This window comes from Aptenodytes forsteri, unplaced genomic scaffold, assembly GCF_000699145.1.
Source record: "Aptenodytes forsteri isolate BGI_AS27 unplaced genomic scaffold, ASM69914v1 Scaffold158, whole genome shotgun sequence".
In the NCBI taxonomy this organism is placed as follows: domain Eukaryota; kingdom Metazoa; phylum Chordata; class Aves; order Sphenisciformes; family Spheniscidae; genus Aptenodytes; species Aptenodytes forsteri.
The window spans coordinates 1103905-1112046 of NW_008794601.1; positions in this window are offsets into that span (position 1 = coordinate 1103905).

Genomic DNA, 8142 nt, shown 5'->3' on the forward strand with positions numbered 1-8142 from the left:
AAGGTCACCTTTGGAAAGAACATGGTGCTTCACTGTTAGAAATGGGTGAATTGGTGGGAACAGACCAGGGAGGCAGGGATCGTGTCACCTCCACCCGAGGTGCAGCAGGGAGCTCTTTGCTCGGCGTGTGTAGGGACCCGGTAGTGAAACCTGCCTTGCTTACATCTGGACTATATATATATATGTACACATACATACACACACATTTCAGGATACATATACACACACATACAGGCAAATCTGGCTATAAACCTCAGTTTAAAAAGCAAAGAGATTTTTTGCACATTTTTTTTGTCATCTGAGATTCAGGTAACATAGCTAGAGTGATTCCGAGACTACTTTCCAAAATTTGAAGGTAAAAATCCAAGGTGATAAACTTTCATACCACACTATAAGCTATGCAAATATTTACCACAACAACAACAAAAACATCACTAACCCAGGCAAACAGACAGTTCTCTGTAAGCTGCAGGATGAAGGCCTCCTCCAGAGATTCGCAGACTGAAACTGCCATTGAAGTTTGACATCTACATCTCTTCGCAATGTCATCCTCCAGGTTTCACGTACCTACAGTCGCTCATATATCTATTCTTCATACCTGCCTGTGAAAAGATGATATGCCCTTTAAAGGAGGCAGACTTAACCTTATCTGTGACACGGGGATAAGACTTAAGTCAGGGATGAAGTGATCGGCCACAGGTCACTGAAGGCTATGTGCTTAGGCATCTGAAGAGCTATACAAGCTACAATTTAGCGCACTAGACCACAATAGGTAGGCATCTACATACTTTTAAATATGGTCCCCTGGATGATCATAATACTTCTGACACTAACATCTTATAAAGAGAAATCTACATATATAAATAGTCAGCTACCATGGTATTTAATCTTACGCTGACTGTACGTTAGCTAGTACAAACAAGCTAATACAATTCACACCCCAAAAGTCTTCACTCCGAGACACATTTCAAAGATCTGTCAACAAAAATTACTTTTGCCCCCCAAAGATTAAGATGCCTACATAAACTGTGGAGGCAAATCAGCAAAACCTGGCTTTTCTGTTGCTTGAATAAGCTGCTTTCCTGAAGTAGGAAAGTAGCAGGCAGCCACCACCCTTTGTCAGAGGGGATGAGATCCATGGCCACACACGTTTTGACAGCTGTAAGCCTTGGGGTCCCGTGCACGTGTACGTCGTCTTCTGCCAACACGACTGCTCTGTGAGATAGTGGCACTGGCAAGAGCTGTGAAATGTCCCCATGCACCGGGAACAAACCAAATGCATGGCTGTAAGGCAACCCCTTCCCTGGTGGCAACGCCTTCCATCTGAAAAACAAGGCTTTAGATTAGCCACATTTTGCATTACAAAAGCAAGAGTTAGGAAGATTTTAATCATATCTCAGTCTACATATTTAAAATGAATCGGTTAAATGTTAATTACCGTTAAAGGGAGAACTTTCTAGGTTTAATAATTCTGGGTGACAATTCGGGTCTCAGTGTAATGAGCACAAAGCTAAGGCAGATTATGAATACTGTGATTATGCAATCGATTAAAGCAACAGGGTATATTTTTAAACATGACACTGGCATTAAAGACATTTCCGGCAGGTTAATTGGAAGTCAATTAACATGGAGAAAGTTAATTGCTAAAGCTGTCTTGGTTTCTTTCAGTAAAATTCAATTGCTCTTGGACAAACTCTCACAAACTGCTCAAGAAAAAAAATACCAACAATTTTGTAATATATTGGCACAAATGTTAATAAATGTTTGTTCTTTAAGTAGAATTAGAAGAAACCCCACGGTAACTAGCACTCATTTCCCCTTCCATCCACCTGGCTGTTCAGATGTTTGTCCATCATCCTCGTATCCGATCCTCCAGATCCTTCATTTTTGCTGTGAATGTGACGCTTGCTTAGGAGATGATGAGGCAAACAGCCAGCACGGGGCAAGCCATTTGCAACCGTCTCGGAACCTTTATTATTGCGGGCTGTGAAACGTGGAGAGCAAGCAATTCCCCCCTTCTAAAAGGTTCAAAATGCAAACAAGGCCTATATGCAGTAAAAGCAGGGACACGGTAGGAGTGAGAACAAGGCAAACCAACGCGTTTACCTGCAGTTAGGTGCGTGCTGGGGTTTATTTGCTACTTTCACAAGACAATCAGCTCGTTGTTACGACCAGTGTCATTTATTAATTCATCCCAGAGGTGCCCAGAAAACATCGCTGATTGAACTCAAAGTTATATAGGTATTTAAAATGCAATTGGTACCGAGCGGAATTTGCCAAACACAGAAACAGCCGGGTGCCTACACACGTGGACTTTAAGCACCAGAAGGTGTGTACCTACAGCTTAGGCACCAAAATACCATTTTTAGTCTCACTCAGGATGCCTCCTTGCTTTCACAGCTGACCAGGCCATAGTGCAGAGAAATCATCATCCAAAACAAAAAAGGGGTTGGAGAAGAAAAAAAAATGACATATTGGGTTATTGGATTTTAAATACATTCACCAGGTAACCTGTAAGCGAAGGAGCACTCTAAAATATTAGCCTTTAAACCCCCCACTTGAAGCTGGGAAGAAAGAAAGTGGTAAAAGAAGTCTTCAACTGGAAATGAAAATGTTTTGACCATCATGTCATACAGACCCAGGAAAAATGTCATTCCCCTCAATCCCCCTCCCAAACAGGCTCTCAACAGCTTTCATTATTGCTCCTTCTAAATTGATTAGCTGTGGCCTCTCTCGAAGTCATACTTGTCTTAGGTTGCTCCCTTCTTGCTCTCAAGGGGCTCCAACAGCTGGAGCAGGACAGCACAGAAATAACGACAACACGAATAACACAGAGCTGCGCTGCCCTGCCTCGGGGGAGAGGGGTGCTCGTTGGCATGCGCTGTCAACAGTCGTTCAGCAAGAGTCCTTGTCTCTAGTTGTGCTGAAGTCGTGCACTGTGCTGAAAGACCAGTATTATTTCCGAACGCTTAACTAAAAGCGATAGTACCCGTTCTGGAGAGGAATTGGTCGCATTCAAGTGTTTCTGAAATTCTGCATTTTGTTTGACTTGGGACAAAAATTGACAAAAGAAAACACACTGGAAACAACCAAAAGTCAAGGACTTCTCTGCAGAGGTAGCAAGCACTCCTATTCCAAAGGAGACCTGGGAGCATATAGTATCTGAAAACAAGACTGTGACAAAAACCCATCTGAGAATGAACATTAACTACTTATTTTAAGAACATGAACCACTTCACAGGTAAAATTGCACACACAGTACAATTGGTTGGTGTGAAATAAAGCAGACACAGGCTGGAAAGTTGCTAAGTGAAACCCCTGAAGTTTGAAATTGCATTTTATTGAGAAATCATTGTTCTCATTAGGAGAACAGTACAGAACCACATTAAAGACAGAATGAAACAGACATCCAGGACACTGAGGAAGAGATTAAGCAGCAGTACCTGTAATGGCAGGTAAAACATTCTGGACCTTTTCATTTCTGGAAGAGAAACATACACGTTTAAGACAGGGTTAATCACATCAAAAGCCCTACGGACAAGGAAGATTATTCTGGACTACAGAAGATCAGAAACTACAAATTAAATTTATTCTGACCTCTCACCTTTTATATATACATGCCACTCCCTCCCAAGTGCCCCCTCAAACCTCCCCGGCTTAAAAAAAAAACCCGCCCCTTGCTCAACACACCAGCAAGCACTGCTGACACATCTGCCTGCGAGGGGGGAGCCGCGTGGGCATCTCGATTGAAGCTTGGGCTGCACCACGCCGGGCGGTCCGAGGCGGGCACTCTGGGCACATTTTGGTGGGCGTGAAAGGCCCTGACCGGAGAGACTTCACCCTGCTTTACAGGGGGCTCAGCCCACTGGCGGGAGAGCTTAAGGCTAGGGACGCCCGGGCACCTGCCAGTCCCCGAGGTACGGGGCAGCCCGGCTCCCCGGGGGACACAGAAGGCTCCTTCTCTCAGATTCAGGGCCATGCTGGCCCGTACCCCGCTGGGCAGGGGGTCGCCCCAAACAAGCTGCCGGCTGGGCATGGAATCGCACAGACCCAGACCCTGCTTACGGGTGGGTCGACACCCAGGAGGGTCCCAGAGCTCAGCCTTCCCCCACAGCAACGGCAAGGACTCTCCCCGGCCAGGCAGCCTGGCCAGAGGCCAGGCCAGACGGGGCTCACACCCTCATTACAGGCAGGGCACCCCCCTGCTCCACCCAGCTTCGCCCCACACCTCTGCAAGGCAGGGGCAAGGCACTCCCACCTGTGTGGGAGACCACCCGGGGGGGGGGGGGGGGTCTCTGGCCACCTCCCCAGAGAGGGACTGGCCATCCTGGCTGGAGCTCAGCACTTCAGGAGCCCAGGCAGGGACCTCAGCCCCAGCTGGGGGAGGTCACCCCAGCAAAAAGCAGCACCAAAGGCTGCTCGGCCCCTCTAGCAGAGGGGTTCCTCAACCGGCCCCCCGTAAAGGAGGGAGAGAGGGAGAGGGGTCATTCCTGGTTGCTGGCTAAAGCAGCGGGCTGCGCCAGTGCAGGCACCTAAGCCCTGCTTACAGGGAGGTCGAGCTGCTCCGGGGGACAACGGGTTCCACAGCTTACGGGGCTGTCTCGCCGGCCAGCTCGCCAAGCAGGACAGGCAGCCACACAGGCAGAGGCCCCGTCCCTGCCTACAGGGAGGCCGTATTGCCCAAAGTTTTACAAGGTGGCTTAGCTCTGCCCAGTCCATTTATATTTAATGAATTGCACCTAAACACCCCATCATCATGCGTTTCAGAGACTGTCGTGGCAGAACGACTGCTCATTAGTGAATTAATTTTGTATTCTAGTGGGTGTCAAGAGCTGTTCTGAAGATTTCATGGTGTTTTGACATTAATTGATGGACACTCAAACAGTAAGATATGGCATGAGTGAAAATTCAAGTGCTTTCCAAAAAGGACAGGTTTTGCAAACAGCCAAGATTTTGACCAGGACTGGTGTTTTCTTTCTACATGGATTTATCTATTATAACCCTCCCACCCAGTTTGAAAATATAACTACTGCCTAGCATTGAGATTTAGTCCTTACACATGTTAAATGATGAAAATATATGCAGACAAAGCACATGAAATTCAAGTCCACGGACAGTGCAATTCAGTCCTGTGTAATACTAAATATCTTCTGCCAGCTGCTTGACACATCAGGCCCTGAAGTTTCATTTGGCAATGAAAGAGCAATATTGCTTCTGGAGATGAGCCCTAAAAAGGGGAGATGTGTCTATCAGAGCAATCTGAGCTCTAGCTTTCCACCACCTGTATATAATGTCAGCGTGCATAGAGAATACTCAGCTCAATATATTCTGTGTATCTGACTTTACTTGCAGTGAGTAAAGATAAATGTAACAAGAGACAGGATTTAAGGGCAAATTCAGATTCCTTTCCCAAATTCCAGCAATCAGTTCAGAGAGATCTTCACAAACTGACCTGCTACCATGGATTCCTGCCTCTCGCTGGCAAGGAAGGCACAAGAAATTGTTCTAGAGCTGATGGCTACAGCTGATGTTAAAACCATTTCTGAGAGCAGAAATGCCATTGTGATGAGCCTTGCGCTCATCATTTGAGAAGAATAGTCAGTGTAAATTCGTAGGTTAACGGGCTCATTCCCATTAAAATCTTGTGTCAAATTAGTCGCAGACGCTTCAGTAACAGTTGATGGTCTGGTACTGACTAATTACAGCTGCTAATGCAAGACTATACAGTGGCAAATACAAAATGGAGAAATCTTTGCTCAAGTGTCGGTACATTTCCCTTTCTACTGCTTTCATCTTTTAGCTGAAGTTCAAACACAAATGTGTCAGAAAACCTGGCGGCGGCAGACCATGGACATTCTCGTTTGCTTTGCCGGCATCATGGATATTCAAGCTCGGCATGCTTCCTCAGGCTGGTGCCCAGAGCCTGGCTGTACATCGTTAGGCTGGCATAGGAGACTTCAAAAAGTAGGTATGTTGGGGAGTGAGGTTGGAGAGGAGGGGCATGAAAGATGGCATGGGAAATTCCCTTCGTGGCTGTTTGGGGAACAGGTCGCTTCAGATCCTTAAAGGCGTTCAGACATCTGCATTTCATTGCTTTTGTCTGTTATTTTGTTTCCTTTCTTATCTTTTGCCTCTTATATTTAGTTCCTCAGGAAGCAGGTATCTCCTCTTAATCTCTCTAGCTCATGGAATAACACGGCTCTGGTTTCAAGTGGTAACAGTAGGGAGTATTGGACTACAATAGAGGACAAAGTTCTCTGAATATTTTGAACCAGATTGTTTTCTTTTCTCCTGATTGCAGGTTCAGGTGACTTCCTGACACTCTGAGTGCCAGACTGCAGATAAGGAGCTTCAGGTGTCCCAGCTCACACTACATGAAACTTTTTCACAGGTTGGACTCTCAAATCCACATTTCTCCAGTTTCTCTTCTTGTTGTGAAAGTAAAGAAAGACTTTTCCCCCCCCTTTCCTCATAAGCTGCTATAGGTGTAAGATTTCTCAACTGTCTGAGGGAGGTAATTAGATAGGTAAAATGCAGCAAGCTGGAGTATCAGAAACCGTTCGGGATTTGATTTGTTCTAGATGTGATTGAGATGGGCTTTACAAACTCCAAGAAGTAAGGCAGGGGTTAACTCCAGCAGCAGGTAAGGAGCAGCTAGGAGGAAATCAAATTCTGCAGGATAGAAAAGCCTGAGGGGAAATAAGAGAAGAGGAACCTCTCACAAGAAAGCTGAGGAATAAATCAATAAAGTAAGTAAAATGCGATTTCCAAGATGAGGCTGGGGAAGCGTGGAGGCCGCAAAGTAGCCTGGTGCCTTCTGTAAAAGACAGACCACAGATGGTGCTCACATCCCAGCTGTCACAGCTTCTTAGCCACCTCACCACATTCCTCCCGGGTGAGATGACCCATGCCAGAAGTTACGATGAATTTTACCTTTCCCCTTTCCCTATGCAGTCTAAGAAAAAGTCTAAGAAGTTCCAGAGCTGCTGTAAATTCCTATGAGCTCTTACAGCCTCCAAGAGCATTCAGGAATGGCTAAACTGCCGGGTTTTTGGTCCATGCCTCCTGTTCCCCAGCAACATATTCTAACCGAAAGACTGCAATAAAAAAATGTGTGTCCTGCCCCTCATCCTCCAAGTTCACTCTATGGGAGGGGCCCTTCATCCCAGCAGAAGTCTTCTGGTGCAGGATTCTTCTGCCTCAGCAGAGTAGCAATGTCCCGAGAACAGGCTCTAAATGTCTTTTGCAGAATAATATCTTTAAAACAAGGTTTTTAAAGCAGCATCAGTGAATTACTTATGGTGGCTCAACATACCTGACGACCTTAAGTGTTTTGTATTTATGAGTCTCTAACGCGTGGGCTTTATTCCCCCTTCTTCCTACTTCCCAACAAAATAATTATAGCTATTAGGCTGCCTGCTAACCTGTTCTCTGCTTTCATATTTGGCATCTCTATTGCTAAGCATGGTCTGCCTAGAGATTTTAATTAGCTTTGAATGAAATATTGTTCATTAATAAAACCTCAGGACAGTAAAACATACGCCAATTAGTTCAGGGAGCGGAGGGAACAGTACATGCTGCTTGCAAATAGGAGCGTTCCTTATTTTTACACCAGAATGCATTATGTTTATGGAGACTCTTTTAATTCAAATGCTAAGAGAAAAAACACAGAGCATTTCAGGCATTGCCTTGTGCCTTTTTGGTAAGATTTCTTATCCAAAATAAAACACAGAAAACACCGAGTATTCAACGCCTGACTTTTTTCATGCTCCAGTATTTTTGTGTAATCAGGATGTCTTTGTAAAGGTGACTAAAATGCGAGGCAGTGGTTTATACTCCGCATGGCTAAGAAGAAGGTGGCAGGTATCCCAGTTACGGGCCTCTTGGGACTAAGCGCCGTACAGATTAACAGAGAGGGTAGCGAGAGGGCGAGGCAGTTACATCAGGTCAGCAACGGTTGAAGCCTGTGATGGTCAACTTCTCCTTCTAGCTGATTTCTTCCATGCTCCGGAGCAAGTCAGAATCAAGAGTTTTGAGAGATGCTTTAGAAGCAAAAAAGCTTCTGGTTGCTCTTTACTGCCTCTTTATAAAGCATAGAGGTCTTAAAAAAAAAAAAAAAAAAAAGGAAAAAAAAAAAAAAAA